Here is a 17,025-nt window from a genome sequence, read left to right as displayed (position 1 = left end):
GTAACCATAAAAGTGTTAAACAAATCAAAATATATTTTATATTTGAATTTCTTCAAATAGCCACCCTTTCCCTTGATGACAGCTTTGCACAATCTTGGCATTCTCTCAACCAGCTTCCCCTGGAATGCTTTTCCAACAGTCTTGAAGGAGTTCCCACATATGCTGAGCACTTGTTGGCTGCTTTTTCTTCACTCTGCCGTCCAACTCATCCCAAACCATCTCAATTTGCTTGAGGACGGGGGATTGTGGAGGCCAGGTCATCTGATGCAGCACTCCATCACTCTCCTTCTTGGTAAAATAGCCCTTACAAAGCCTAGAGGTGTGTTGGGTCATTGTCCTGTTGAAAAACAAATGATAGCCCCACTAAGCGCAAACCAGATGGATGGCGTATCGCTGCAGAATGCTGTGGTAGCCATGCTGGTTAAGTGTGTCTTGAATTCTAAATATATCACAGACAGTGTCACCAGTAAAGCACCCCCACACCATAACACCTCCTCCTCCATGCTTTACGGTGGGAAATACACATGCAGAGATCATCCGTTCACCCACACCGCGTCTCACAAAGACACGGCGGTTGGAAACTAAAATCTCGAATTTGGACTCCAGACCAAAGGACACATTTCGACCGGTCTAATGTCCATTGCTCGTGTTTCTTGGCCCAAGCCAGTCCCTTCTTCTTATTGGTGTCCTTTAGTAGTGTTTTGTTTGCAGCAATTTGAACATGAAGGCCTGATTCACACAGTCTCATCTGAACAGTTGTGTCTGTTATTTGAACTCTGTGAAGCATTTATTTGGGCTGCAATTTCTGAGGCTGGTACTCTAATGAACTTATCCTCTGCAGCAGAGGTAATTCTGGGTCTTCCATTCCTGTGGCAGTCCTCATGAAAGCCAGTTTCATCGTTGCGCTTGATGGTTTTTGCGACTGCACTTGAAGAAACTTTCAAAGTTCTTGAAATGTTCCGGAGCGACCCACTAGGTGTCATCCTCCGACAACCTTAGGCATCTCATCACTCACAGTCGGGACTAATTCTCTGCCTATTGGTGTCACCTGTGTCTATCGGTTCACCTGTGTATTTATGCCCTCACTTCCCTGTGTTCCCTTGCTCAGTTTTCTCTGCTAGTTTCTCTATGTCCAGCAGTACTACTCAGTGTCTGATTGGAGACCTATGTACAGGTACTTGAGAAGTGTTCTCCCTGTTTCGTTATTTGTTTCAGTCTTAGGAAATATTTTGTATTTTGGCGGTCACCCGGTTTTTGGAGATTTATTTGCTCCGCCTTTTTTAAATCCTGATAAGTCTGTTATTTTGTATTTTGATTTCGGGTCCACCAGTAAAGATCCTTGTTTCACCATCTCTGCATACTGCCTACTGTATATCCTGCACCGCACCTGGGTCACACCTCACCCCAAACCTTACACCATCCATCTCACCTCACAGGGTTCCCAGGGCATGTCCCCAGTTCTTGCTAGAATAGGAGCAAACTTTTATGTTATAATACAGTACATCTAGACATTACACATGTACAACATTCCAGAATTTGATAGGAGAGGTTGTCCTTTCAACTCTAATAGCAATTGGTCTGAGTTAGAAAGCAGAGACTCTGCAGTGTTCTCACTGTATCAGATAGATTGGGTCTCTAGGGACGTAACAGGACCAGCTATTGGTGTAACTAGAACCAGGATCATATCAGAACCAAGAAGCAGAACTAGACAATTATATTTCCTTATTTAATAATGTAACATGATGTAATCATTTGCAATCTTACAAATTATAATGCAGCTCACAGTCCTTACAGATCTACAACATCCTCTACCACATTGTGGAGTAAGAGCTACCTGTCTAACAGAACACAGAGGATTTTCATTAATGGAAGCCTCTCTAATGTAAACCAGGTCGAGTTTGGCATACCTCAAGGCAGCTGTCTTGGTCCTTTACTTTTTTCAATCTTTACTAATGACCTATCACTAGCCTTGAGTAAATCCAGTGTGTCTATGTATGCTGATGAGTCAACATTATACACGTCAGATACCACAGCTAGTGAAATAACTGCAACCGTTAACAAAGAGCTGCATTCAGTCTTAGAATGGGTGGCTATTAATGAGCTAGTCCTAAATATATAAAAAACAAAAAGCATTTTATTTGGGACAAATCATTCACTAAACCCTAAACATCATCTAAATATTGTAATGAATAATATGGCAATTGAGCAAGTTGAGGAGACTAAACTGCTTGGTGTAACCCTGGATTGTAAAGTGACATGGTCAAAACATATTGAGGCAACAGTAGCTGATATGGGGAGAGGTCTGTCCATGATAAAGTGCTGCTCTGCTTTCTTAACATCACAATCAACCAAACAAGCCCTACAGGCCCTAGTTTTATCACACCTGGACTACTGCCCAGTTATATAGTCAAGTGCTGCTACAGTTAGCCCAGAACAGAGCAGCAATGCTGGCCCTTACATGTACATGGAGGGCTAATATCAAAAACATGCATGTCAAGGAGAGATTGACTGCATCACTACTTGGCTTTGTTAGAGGTATTGACGTGTTGTAAGCACCGGACTGTCTGTGCAAACAGCTAGCGCACAGCTAAGACATCCATACATACCCCACAAGACATGCCACCAGGAGTCTCTTCAAAGTCCCAAAGTCCACAATAGACTGTGGGAAATGTACAGCACTACATAGAGTCATGACTACATGGAACTCTCTTCCACATCAGGTAACTCAAGCTAACAATCAAATCTGATTTAAAAAACAGAGAAAACAACACCACACGGCACAACGTGGACTGTGAAGAGACACACACACACACACACTACACACACTGTTGTAATATTTTATTGTTGTGATATTGTACATTTTATATTGTACATGTGTAATGGTGGAGCAGTGTAAATGTATATAGTGCACAATGTCTTATGTCATGTGTTGTGTTATTTATGATGTAGACTATTGTTTTGTTTAAATATCTTACAATGAAACCACATGCTTCAACCAAGATCAAATTCATATTATTATGATCCCATGACATGTTGGATTATATATTGATGACATTTGGATGATATGTTGCCTTTCAGTTTCTTTAAAAAAAGAAGGGTGTAGACTAGACTAACTAGTTCTTCAGTGATGTTGATCCCTTTGAGCCACAAGCTGTCAAAGTTGGCACATCCATTCCATTCCTATTGTAGTCATTAACCTTGGTCAAAGGGTGGAGGAAGGATATCTTCCTCACATAAAACTTGGCCCATATCAGTGAATACATGAGTAGCAGATCGGACATGCATCCACATTTAGCCCAGATCACCTTATTAGCCTCTGTGTGGACTCTGGAGGCCCAGTTCAAAGCCTCCATGACCACTCAATGGACAGCAGACAGTTCAGCTCCAATTGGGACTCTTCCCATGTCCATGGAGGTAGAGAGGGAAAATTGACATAGAAAGGCTCTCCCAATCACCCACTATACCATCACAATATAAACATACTAAACTAGTGTGAAACATATCAAAGAAACAAGATACACTTCACTTGTTTATAACGACGACATGTCTTTCACTTGTTTATAACGACAACATGTCTTTCACTTGTTTATAACAACGACATGTCTTTCACTCATGCTCTTTTACTGTTCCACTGGGGCACTATTTAACAACAAGACAGGACTTCATAAAGCTTTTACTGTTCCACTGGGGCACTATTTAACAACAAGACAGGACTTCATAAAGCTTTTACTGTTCCACTGGGGCACTATTTAACAACAAGACAGGACTTCATAAAGCTTTTACTGTTCCACTGGGGCACTATTTAACAACAAGACAGGACTTCATAAAGCTTTTACTGTTCCACTGGGGCACTATTTAACAACAAGACAGGACTTCATAAAGCTTTTTACCGTTCCACTGGGGCACTATTTAACAACAAGACAGGACTTCATAAAGCTTTTACCGTTCCACTGGGGCACTATTTAACAACAAGACAGGACTTCATAAAGCTTTTACCGTTCCACTGGGGCACTATTTAACAACAAGACAGGACTTCATAAAGCTTTTACCGTTCCACTGGGGCACTATTTAACAACAAGACAGGACTTCATAAAGCTTTTACCGTTCCACTGGGGCACTATTTAACAACAAGACAGGACTTCATAAAGCTTTTACCGTTCCACTGGGGCACTATTTAACAACAAGACAGGACTTCATAAAGCTTTTACTGTTCCACTGGGGCACTATTTAACAACAAGACAGGACTTCATAAAGCTTGGGTGCCATTCCACCGAGCTGCCCTGTTACCATGCCAACTTTTGAATACTACAAATGGAAACCCGCACTTGCCTTATTAATCACAAGGAATGCACTCTCGGAGCCCTCTCCAAAGCACGAGTGCTGAAAAGTATGCTGTTTTGAAGCCACAAGGCATGCAGAGTGTTTGTTCTCGGCCTACTGTGCACCTATGCTCCGGTTTCGGGCCTGAGCCAAACTATCAGTGCCGACTTGTTGGAGATTGGAGAGCCACGTAGAAGCAATGCCACTTTTATTAAAAGGAGGGAGGGAACACGTAAGTGGGGGAGAGAGTGGAGACAGGGATTTGGGAGAGGCCGTTGAACTGTACAGAGTGCCAGTGTCTGCCATGTACATTCTGTGGGGGAGTGCAATTCACACACACAGACACGCACACACACACGCACACACACACACACACACACACAGCCCCCAACCACCAACACCACGATAAACAGCCCACCGGGTTTGATTTTGTTTGCCACCCAAAACTCTGAGACGAGAGATAAGCGTGCAGACCCTAGCCGTGACCCAGAGGGTATCTCAGGAGGAGTTAGGATTTGCAACAAACACATTCCCAATTCACACATGCGTATTAATACACACTTGTGTGAAATAGGACAAATATAAGCACCCACCAAATTATTATTATTATTATTATTATTATTATTATTATTATTATTATTATTATTATTATATATAAACATCTGTGGGTAAGTAAAACCATATGGAAGTTGAGATACATATTTGCAGCTTTATAGTTTTTATAAATACAAGAGGTGTTTGAGAGAGATGGAGGTATGTGGGACATTGTTAGTTAAAGAATCCACCTTAAGCATTAAAGGTGCCCTATGCAGAAATCGCTCCACCATTTCCTGGTTGCTGAAATTCTAATAATTCGCCTAATTTCAGGTTATGTGACAAAACAAGCAAGTATAGTGTAGAGCAGGGTTCTTCAATTCCGGTCCTGGAGGGCCGAAACACTTCTGTTTTTTATTTCTACCTGGTAGTTAATTGCACTTACCTGGTGTCCCAGGTCTGAATTAGCCCCTGATTAGAAGGAGAGGATGAAAAACAGAGGTGTTTCGGCCCTCCAGGACCAGAATTGAAGAACCCTGGTGTAGAGAATCATTGTACCATATAAACCGCTGTGAAATATATTATCCATAACCAAAAATATTGTATTTTCAGCTGAAAGTAAAAGTAGCAGAAACTAAACTTAAGACCGGGAAGCATAGAAATAGTGCACATAGAACAGATCTACCGCTTCTTAGACTTGCTTTCAATGAGAATGACAGGTCTATAACTTCCATTTCTATGTGAATTTGGACGGGTCACCCAAAAAGTTACATATTGCAGCTTTAAGTAAGCTGTGTAATGGAGGTCTTACTTACAAAGAGAAATAACCAGAAAAATGAATAACACCACAACTCAAATGAGAAAGGTTCAAATGGTGAGCGCATAGTTGGTAATTAACTTCAGCTTAGTTGGTAATTAACTTCAGCTTAGTTGGTAATTAACTTCAGCTTAGTTGGTAATTAACTTCAGCTTAGTTGGTAATTAACTTCAGCTTAGTTGGTAATTAACTTCAGTTGCACTTGATGACTTATTAATGAAGGAGATCAATGACAAGAGACAAATACGCATGCAGGCGTGTGTACACACACACACACACACACACACACACACACACACACACACACACACACACATGCACAGACATCAACTCACACAAATAACATTCTGTTTTATGCTGGTTGCTATAGACAGGGACATTTTGTGGGTATATTAAATCATTGATTGGTGAAAGTAGAGGATACCACTGGCGTCATCCCTCAGATGTTTTTAGATGAGCAATGCCTTGGGTGTCACTGGAAACTGCATTACCGCACTGGTTAGCAGTGGTGTAAAGTACTGAAGTAAAAATACTTTAAAGTCCTACTTAAGTCGTTTTTTGCGGTATCTGTACTTTTCTTTACTATTTATAATTTTGCCAACTTTTACTTCACTACATTCCTAAAGAAAATAATTTTTACTCCATACATTTTCCCTGACACCCAAAAGTACTTGTTACATTTTGACAGGAAAATGGTCCAATTCACACACTTATCAAGAGAACATCCCTGGTCATCCCTACTGCCTCTAATCTGGCGGTCTCACTAAACACAAATGCTCTGTTTGTAAATGAATGTCTTAGTGTTGGAGTGTGCCCCTGGCTATCCGTAAATGTACACACAAAAAATACATATTGTGCCGTCTGGTCTGCTTAATATAAGGAATTTGAAATGATTCATACTTTTACTTTTGATAATTAAGTATATTTTAGCAATTCCATTTACTTTTGATACTTATATTTAAAAGCAATACTTTTAGACTTTAACTCAAGTAGTATTTTACTTGAGTCGTTTTCTATTAAGGTATCTTTACTTTTACTCAAGTATGACAATTGAGTACTTTTTCCACCACTGCTGGTTAGTGTGTGTGCTGGCAATCTCAACGCTGTGCGTTACAGGGAAGACATCCTCCTCCCTCATGTGGTACCCTTCCTGCATGCTCATCCTGACATGACTCTCCAGCATGACAATGCCACCAGCCTTACTGCTCGTTCTGTGCGTGATTTCCTGCAAGACAGGAATGTCAGTGTTCTGCCATGGCCAGCGAAGAGCCCGGATCTCAATGCCGTTGAGTATGTCTGGGACCTGTTGGATCGGAGAGTGAGGGCTAGGGCCATTCCCCCCAGAAATGTCCGGGAACTTGCAGGTGCCTTGGTGGAAGTGGGGTAACATCTCACAGCAAGAACTGGCAAATCTGGTGCAATCCATGAGGAGATGCACTGCAGTACTTAATGCAGCTGGTGGCCACACCAGATACTGACTTTTACCCCCCCCTTTGTTCAGGGACACATTATTCAATTTCTGTTAGTCATATGTCTGTGGAACTTGTTCAGTTTATGTCTCAGTTGTTGAATCTTGTTATGTTCATACAAATATTTACACAAGTTTGCTGAAAATAAACGCAGTTGACAGTGAGAGGACGTTTCTTTTTTTGCTGAGTTTTATTTGTTTTGTACGGTTTTCATTTAGAGTGAATATCATCTACCTGCTGTTTTGTTCAGGTTAACATCCTGAATAAGATGCATGCACCAATCAAATCTCAGGCCGGTATTCAATCATTTGCAAATAGGGGGTTTTCCGGGTAGTGCATTTAGAAGTGCATTTGATTTTCACAGCAGCGCGTTTCGCAAGGAGGAAGTTGATACATTTAAAAGTTGTTTATGTGGTTGCGTGCGCTGGGTGAATTCTCAGCCAGGTTTGCCATAAGAACTGAGTGGGCCATGCCACCAGACTGCAAGTTTCTAAGCCTGTTTTACTGCACATAAACAAAACGAGAGTGCCAGTAGAAACCAACGGGGAACACATATTATTTGTATTTTCTTAATTTGATAGTTATTATTTATCAGATTCAAAACACAAAGTTGGGTCACGCTAGCCATTGTGCTGTCACGTGGGTGTCTTAAAGTGGTGCATTCCCTGGTTGCCATAGAGATGACCATTATTCATCATTGGAAGGAGACATCATTGGACAAAACTTTGAGGTTGAATGGAGCTTGGATTTTGAAACAGTCCCAGAGAGACAGAAACTATTTCTGGAAGCCTAAATCTAGAACCATCATGATGTTCTTGGGAGCAGGAAGATTTAACAACACACAAACAAACATGTAACCTGGGTGCCTGATGTCAATTAGTATTTTGTTCTTGGGGATTTTCATGATATGCACACACTCACGCCCCCATTCTTACAATAAGTACCATTCCATTCACAAACCTTTTCCAGATAATTGCCATTTAGTTATTTACCAGTCTAGACAGTACGAACACAGAAACTGTCAGGGTTGAGTGTAGAGGTGGTGTAGAATCAGGCGCAGGACACACAGAGGTTACGAACAGCGTCTTTAGTAAAGTCCAAAATGAGCCAAACACGGCAACAGGCTACAGGCGAACTTTACGCACAACAGTAAAGTATGCTAAGGCGCACAAAGTGCGGAACTCTCTCTCAAAACACAAAATACAGAGAGAACAGAAAATGTCGAACTAGCACACAACGTGACACGGAAACAATTACACACAACACCTGACCAAACTCAAGAGAACTAAATAGGACACCTAATAAACACTAATAAGGAACAGGTGTAGCAACACAGACAAAACCAATCAAATCAAATCAAAATCAAATCAAATTTTATTGGTCACATGCGCCGAATACAACAGGTGCAGACATTACAGTGAAATGCTTACTTACAGCCCTTAACCAACAGTGCATTTATTTTAAACAAAAAAAGTAAGAAATAAACAACAACAAAAAAAGTGTTGAGAAAAAAAGAGCAGAAGTAAAATAAAGTGACAGTAGGGAGGCTATATATACAGTAAAATAAAGTGACAGTAGGGAGGCTATATATACAGGGGGGTACCGTTGCAGAGTCAATGTGCGGGGGCACCGGCTAGTTGGGGTAGTTGAGGTAATATGTACATGTGGGTAGAGTTAAAGTGACTATGCATAAATACTTAACAGAGTAGCAGCAGCGTAAAAAGGAAAATCAAACATAGAAACATAGAACGGTGGCAGCTAGTACTCCGGAGACGACGACCGCCGAAGCCTGCCCGAACAAGGAGAAGGCGCAGCCTCGGCCGAAACCGTGACAGAAACTGCATGGTACACAACTCAAAGCTAAAACAATAGGTTTTAGGATCAAGACAAGTTCCTGCCTTAACTTTTTTCATATTGTTGTATCTAGACATGGTCACAAAAGCTCTCAACCTATAACCTATATACTTATTATGGACACAGTATGCTTTACTTTAGTTATCTTGTTGTTATTAGTTGTTGTTAGTTGTAATTAGTCCCATCCTTCAGCTCCATTCACCACTTCCCATCTATCTCTTAACACCATCCATATTGGATTTCTATTTGCCATATATTTTTCAACTGTACTGTGATGTTTTACAAAAGTTCTGAACCTTTCTATTCTCATTGTTTCTACAGGTTGTGAATTGAAAATAAACATTTTTGCTAAAAGTATTATTATATTATTGATCGATTGACTATGACTTTTCAGATCACCCAGTAGTGCTATCTGCAGGGTTAGCTCCAGGTAAATATTGCAATACTTTAGCCATTCCTGGACCTGTGTCCAAAAACAAGCTACAAATGGACAGTACCAAAACAAATGATCTAATGATTCTGTCTCTTCGCAGCAAAATCTTTATACCTTTTTTAAACATTTTGTTAAAAAATAATGTTTTTTTATCAATTAGTATATTTGAGTTTAACCAAAATATTTGTTGCATTATTTGTTCTGTTGTTTCTGGAGGATTAAATTGAAATTGCAACCAACTTTCTATGACTTGTTTTAGAAATAGTGATATTTGAGAGATGATTTCCTTTTCAAATAACTGAAAGTGAGAGGATGTAATCTGAATAAAGGGAAAAAGGCCATTCTTGAACATTGGGTGAGACAATCTTACTAATTTGCTAGAGAACCAGTTCGGATTGAAGTATAACTTTTGTATGACTGAAGCTTTTAGTGATAGGTCTAATGCTTTAATATTTAATAATTTCTGTCCTCCGAATTCATATTCATTATATAAATAGGCCCGTTTAATTTTGTCTGGCTTGCTGTTCCAAATAAAATGGAAAAATTTTTTCTCATATAATTTAAAAAACTGTTCGCTAGGCGTAGGCAAGACCGTACGCAAATAGGTCAACTGGGATAATACTAAAGAGTTAATCAGGGTGATTTTTCCACAAATTGACAGGTATGTACCTTTCCATGGTAGCAAGATCTTATCTATTTTTGCTAACTTTCTATTAAAATGTATTGGAGTGAGATCATTTATTTTTATTTGGGATATGTATTCCGAGTATATCCACCATCAGACCATTTTATTGGTAATGTAAAAATTGTATTTTGTAGTGACCCAATACGTAATATAGTACATTTATCATAATTTGGTTGTAATCCAGAGAGGTTTGAAAATGTATCTAGATCCTCTATGAGGCTGTGGAGGGATTCAAGTTGTGGATTTAAAAGAAAACATGAATCATCAGCGTACAATGACACCTTTGTTTTTAAACCCTGGATTTCAAATCCCTTCATATTATTGTTGGATTTGATTTTAATAACAATGAGTTCGATGGCCATAATAAATAGTTAGGCCGATATTGGACAACCTTGTTTCACTCCTCTTGAAAGTAAACAACAACAAAAAATTGAACTATAGAACATAAATATTATAATGCTGAGATCGCTTACAATTGAGAAATGGACACCCGTCCAGACTACACTAAATACACCTGTATGCCAAGACAAGTGAGCCTGCAGCTCAGCACCAGTAAATGAAACCGAACAATCAAACTCAAGGAGCATTTTGGCATTTTTCACACTTGGTGAACTCAAAGCGTAATTAGTGTGCTTAAAGTAAGCAAATATTGAGGGTATCATCAACCGCCATGTCTCTTTCACACCCAAGGCCAACCTTACATGAATGAGGTGCATGCTGGTACTGGATGACTAAATGACAACTGTGCGCAACGTGGACACAGACACAAAGAGTTAGGTGAGTGATGTAATGATCGTAATCTTTGATTATATCCGCTGTTGATGTACGTGTGATTGATTTTGTAAGGGATTTATCTCTTCAATCTATGATTGCATTATCAGCATGTTTATATTGAAATGTGAGTACACACAACAAAGGATGGCCTTATTTTCACAGTGCACAAATGGTAATGCGTAAATAAAAGTGGCGGTGTCAAGTAGGTCAAAAACTAGTATATTTTCAGAGCCTTTAATACCGCTTTGCCGATGCAGACTGCAGAGGATTTCTGTGGGTTTATAATGTAATGGTGCACAAGTCCATCATAACTGTCAACACTTTCGATGGATAACAGTGTGTTTATAGCTGACCGTACGGGATCAAAATCTTATGACTTGTGTTTGGCCCCTGACGTATTTAGTTGCATGCAACAATTAGCTGCACTGAATTCTGTAAGGCCTAGGATTTACACCCTCACCTCAAACCTCATCTGCAGTAATAATATATTATCTGAAGTACACATGTGCCTAGTTATGTCTGCTGCCTAACAGTAAGTAAAACCATAAAAACCATCCACTCAGAAATGAGTACTCCGCAAACCCTGACAGTTAGAGCAAGTAAAACCATGTGGAAGTTGAGATACGTACATATTTGCAGCTTTACAGTTTGTATTACTCTGCCATGGTATAAAAGCAACCCCTGGCAATTTATGCACTTAATGTGTTTTTCAATTGAAGCCAACAAAAGTGTATTTAGTTATGCTGAATGTTTTGCTACGTCAAAGTTTTGCCAGGGTATTTTAGGTTGATTAGCATTTTGCTTGTACTTGCTTTTGTATTTTGTTTGTTTAGCTCGTAGTTGCGAAATACTATCGCTGCTTTAGCGTTTGTCTAACAAAAGCCTAACATTATCAAACTGTCGTCAGTAGTCCCTTTCCATTACAACCTTGAATAAATTAACAAAAAATTTACAACCAAACTTCAAATAAACAACAGTCATGAATGTTGTTAATAAATCATCAGCTGTAGCATAGTACACTGAGCATACCAAACATTAGGAACACTTTCTTAATATTAAGTTGCATGTACTCCAGGGATGCTGGCCCATGTTGACTCCAGTGCTTCCCACAGTTGTGTCAAGTTGGCTGTATGTCCTTTGGGTGGTGGACCATTCTTGATACACACGGGAAACTGTTGAGTGTGAAAAACCCAGCAACGTTTGTCTTGCCCAATCACCCTCTGAATGGCACACATACACTATCCATGTCTCAATTTTCTCAATGCTTAAAAATCATTATTTAACCTGTCTCCTCCGCTTCATCGACACTGATTGAAGTGGACATCAATAAGGGATCATATCTTTCACCTGGATTCACCTGGTCAATCTATGTCATGGAAAGAGCAGGTGTTCCTAATGTTTTGAAACATTCAGTAGTTGACATTGAGATAGGCCAGCATATTGTAGCAAAGCAGTTGACATTGAGATAGCTCAGCATATTGTAGCAATCTGCAAGGCAGCACAGCTGGGTCTACAAAGAGAGCAGCCTTTCCACGTGACCTCTGTTACTCACACTTCAACACGCGCACACACACACACACACACACACATACACACCTGAAACCGCTCCATGCACAAGCACACACACACACACACACAAACACAAAGGGAAGACATAGTGAAAGGGCCATGCAGGCTTTCTCCCCCTCCTCCCAGCAATCCATCTCCGCTCGGTAGACAGCCCTTTTAACAGAGTGAGGGATGGTGTAACAAGGGAGTTAATCATGAAGTCTCTACCACTCAGGCCTCTTGTTAATACCAGGGCTTTGACTGTGGCCTCACCTTATCATGGTCATTCGTCCCTTCAGTGGTAGTGGTTATGGTTGAGATGTGGTGGTGGATGGGCTGGACAGCTGTGGCTGTGGCTGGATAACTGACTACCATGGGACAGGGGCATTACTTAGACCGGACACACAGAATACAGTCAAAAGTGGAAGAGTTATCTGTTCTTTCATCTGTGGGTGTTGGCGTTCTGCCTAAACCATACGTCTTCTGGAGTCAGCCACTTTATCCGCAGATCAATCACATCTCTTAACCAGCAGCCTTTTGGAAAGATCTGGGCCTGGGATTTTGTGAATACACTGGGTATTACAATTGGACATAGTGAATCCATCTGTCTTGAAAGCATTAGCTACACAATCGTAGGCTGAGATTGAAATTAGCCACAGCAAATTGTATTTTATTTGCAATGACTGCTGCTGAGTACGATAGGCTCTCAGTTAAAATTCTTCACCATTTTGAGATCCACTGGAACACAATGAACCAAACAGTGAAAACGACAGATCTCTCTTAAAACAAAAGCCAATAAATGTTGGGGTAAACTCTTTTTTGAAACATTCTGTTCTAAGGACTCATCGGTAAAACTTTCACATGGGAGCACAACATGAATTTGACGATCGTCCAAATTCTTCAGGAGAACAACGGAATACATTAAACACCTGTAGACTACATGCAAAATGAGGTTGTTTGTTTTACCACCCAATTGTTTTTTCAGAATGTTCCACCTTTTGGTCAATGTTATCTATGTAGTCCCAGTCCTTCGCTAAGTAGTTGAAATGTACGGTTCAGGGGTAAAGAAATCGAGGCAGAGTGACATACATCAGACTGTCCCTCTGATGCGACTAACCCCCCCCCCCCTCAACCACTATTGAAAGTTTTACTTCAAAGAGGTGCCTCTGATTGGCGATTCATATGCTGACATGATACGATAGACACACATGGAACTCATTCTGGCTGGTTTTTTGACGAGGTATAGTCACTGTGGTTGCACACATGAAAGAGCCAGAGCATTGGACAGTGTGTCAGCCCTGAGAATGGAGCTATTGGTTAAGTAGCCACTGTTACTCTGACATAACTTCGACCGTATTGGTTTTACTCTTTGGATGAAGACTGCTGGGCTACACTATGGCCGCTCATTGTTTGAGTCGGTCTGCTTTCACTTTGGCAAATGCAATCAGTCAACGTGGTAGCTGAACCTCTGAATATTTCATCCTGACTGATTAACAGAAACAGGCTTTTTTTGGAAGCATAGCGCATATTTTCTTTGATAATGGTTTGACGTGCGACTCAAACAGCGTCTCGTTCCATCTAGTTGATTTGACATAATAGTTGTTTTATTTTTAGGGATTGACATAATAGTCAAACAAATGTATTTCCGTTTGAGGCCTGGATGCAGCACTTATTCCACCCGGACCAGAGCCTCTGTGTTCCTGCTCCGTGTTACGATGCAGTGCATGCTCTCACGGATGAATCATTATGCTGGGTGTTTAGAGTCAAGTCTCAGTGCTGATGGGTGGAAGAAGCCTCTCACTCACACTCACACACACACACACAGCATTTGTCTGGTCTGACGTGTAGACAAGGAGCTGGCCCCGACTGGCCCGACGGGGTGTGTTTTGGGTTACGCACTCTCCACTCTTCTGAGTCATCGGTCATACCCCCTGGGAGGAGGTGTAAGGGAGTGCTTCTTTTGTCTAACGTTTGTCTTGGATGCACTACGCTGTAGTCCAGACGTCAGATACTATCAGGACAGCTGGTGGAGACTGACCAGCGCAGTTCCTGGAGGGAAGAGGGAGAACCAGCTTTGAACGTTCAGGGCGGATTTAGCTAGTTTGTCACCTCCCCTGTGTGTGGTGGAGGTGCTCCAAGAGGTTGTTACAGTAGATTTTTCCTCTGTGAAACAGAATCCCTTCGTTTATTTCAGAGTGCACATTTAATTAGTATGACACAATGACAGGGTGCCGAGGACGGAGCCAAGGGGCGCGCCCACACAGGGATTCCGGACATACCAGTGGTGTCGGGCGATAATATTTGACGGGCCCTGGAAAATCCTGGAGGCTAAGCTGTCAGCTTAGACACCACAAACAGGTTTCCCACCAACTAAGGAACAGAGGAACTCCCATTGGATCAGATTCTTTCCTGAGTGGTTTTCCCAAATCAATGTTATACCAGCTAATGAGGCCCAGACTTTTAAAATGTATATAACAAATAACAAAATACCTTGTGTAAACAAGGACATTTACTAAAGGCCCTACACTCAACAACATAATAATGTCAATCTTAACGACAATAACTCATCGGGCTGGACCCTATTCTTTCCATGGATTAGTAGGGTAAGAAATGAGACAAACTCTCTCCCACTTTCCCAGGCCTGTGAACCATGTAGACAGACAGACAAACAGTGTGTTCATACAGACGAACAGAGAGCGCGTGTGAAAATGACACTTCCCCCGAGCAGCCATCCCACAGCAGTCTCTCAAAGCCTGTGCCAGTGGAACCAGTATCCCCCCATCTCTTGGAGACGAGTCAAGTCTTCCTTGAAGTAAAGGGAGCCATGTTGTAAATGTATTATCTATAACAATAGACATTACAGGGTTTTGTCATGTTTGTGCAGAGGTTCACAAGGTCTTGACACCAAAATGGCGAAATACTAAATGAAGCTTTCATTGTTTTGCGATCCAAAAAAACACACAATTTGAATTATTTAAACCCCTGACATCCATGTACTGTGAGTACCTCCCTGGCATTTCTAAGCGTTTCTCATTAAATCGAGGCCCGCAGTTCCTTTGGAGGGGATGTAAGACCACAATTATTAGCAGACTAAGTGAATTATTGTTTAATGGCTATCAGACTTTTACCAGACTTTAACGATGCCGTGTATGCCACTGTCAGTAAAAGTTTTCTTCTGGGTGGGTGGTTGTACTGTTAGCGTAGTCAAGCATATCAAACCGGACCCCCTCCTATAATGCTCTGTGAATTAGTTATAATCTAAACATACAGTATGTTGATGTCATGTCCCTAAATGAAAGATATCTGTCAATAAAGTTATTGGTGTAAGGCACCTTCCACACACTAAAACATATAACTGTTTACATCAGTCAAAGAGATTGGAAGCATACAAACAGCCCCGTGGCCGTAGCAAGAAAGAGTTGAACATTCTCCTACAGACTTCACCTGGGCATGGTGTTAGACAAGCAGGTCTTACCCAGTCTTTCACACCTCTTCAACCTGATCGAGAGAGAGATAGAGAGAGAGCAAGAGACAGAGGGAAAGAGAGAAAGCGAAAGAGAGAGCGAGAGAGAGAGGGGGGGGGAGGGGGGGAGGGGGGGGGGGAGGGAGGGGAGAGAGAGAGAGAGAGAGAAAGCGAAAGAGAGAGCAAGAGAGAGAGAGAGAAAGGAAGAGAGAGAGAGAGAGAGAGAGAGAGAGAGAGAGAGAGAGAGAGAGAGAGAGAGAGAGAGAGAGAGAGAGAGAGAGAGAGAGAGAGAGAGAGAGAGAGAGAGAGAGAGAGAGAGAGAGAAACACCCATTATGATGATGACATCTTACGCTGGCCCTCCGTGGCCTGGAACCCTGGGAGTAGATGGCTTCACTTCCCCTCGCAGCCTGCGCATCCCTGTCTTTTCCCATCATGATGTCATCACAATGTCACCCACCATGAGCCCGCTCCTTTCAGGTCAGCTGGCAAACAATTGAAAAGAAAAACAGCAGGGAAAGGGAGGGGGACGACTGAAAACACAAACAGACAAGGAGGGAAAGAAAGAAAGAAAGAAAGAAAGAAAGAAAGAAAGAAAGAAAGAAAGAAAGAAAGAAAGAAAGAAAGAAAGAAAGAAAGAAAGAAAGAAAGAAAGAAAGAAAGAAAGAAAGAAAGAAAGAAAGAAAGAAAGAAAGAAAGAAAGAAAGAAAGAAAGAGTGGGTTATTTTCTCAAGGGTTTGTTTAAGAGAATAGGACACTCCTCTTGATGCTTTGATATGCCTGGGTCTTTCTTGTTGGGGTTTTGATGAGAGTCCAGCCCATGTCTCTCTTTGGTTGGGTTCTGTGAACTTTGAGATTACAGATACTGTTTGAGTTGCTATAAGGGGATGTCCTGAAAAGGAAAGCAAAGGGCTTATTGGATTTCGTCTTGCCGTATTTAGATTAAAGACAACTGCAAAGTTTAACTGGCCCTTTTCTCAACCTAAGAAAGTACTGTTTTCCTTAAAGTTGTATTATCTGCATATTACGAATTCTCATGTTAAGCATTTATCTAAAGTTCTTTCTATATGGCTATTTTATTTTTGAAAATGTTATATTTCAAATGTAATGGGAAAAGTATATTTCCGCA

This window comes from Coregonus clupeaformis, chromosome 23 (assembly GCF_020615455.1).
Source record: "Coregonus clupeaformis isolate EN_2021a chromosome 23, ASM2061545v1, whole genome shotgun sequence".
NCBI lineage: Eukaryota > Metazoa > Chordata > Actinopteri > Salmoniformes > Salmonidae > Coregonus > Coregonus clupeaformis.
The sequence above is the reverse complement of the archived record's forward strand: the minus strand, read 5'-3'. Positions refer to the sequence as shown.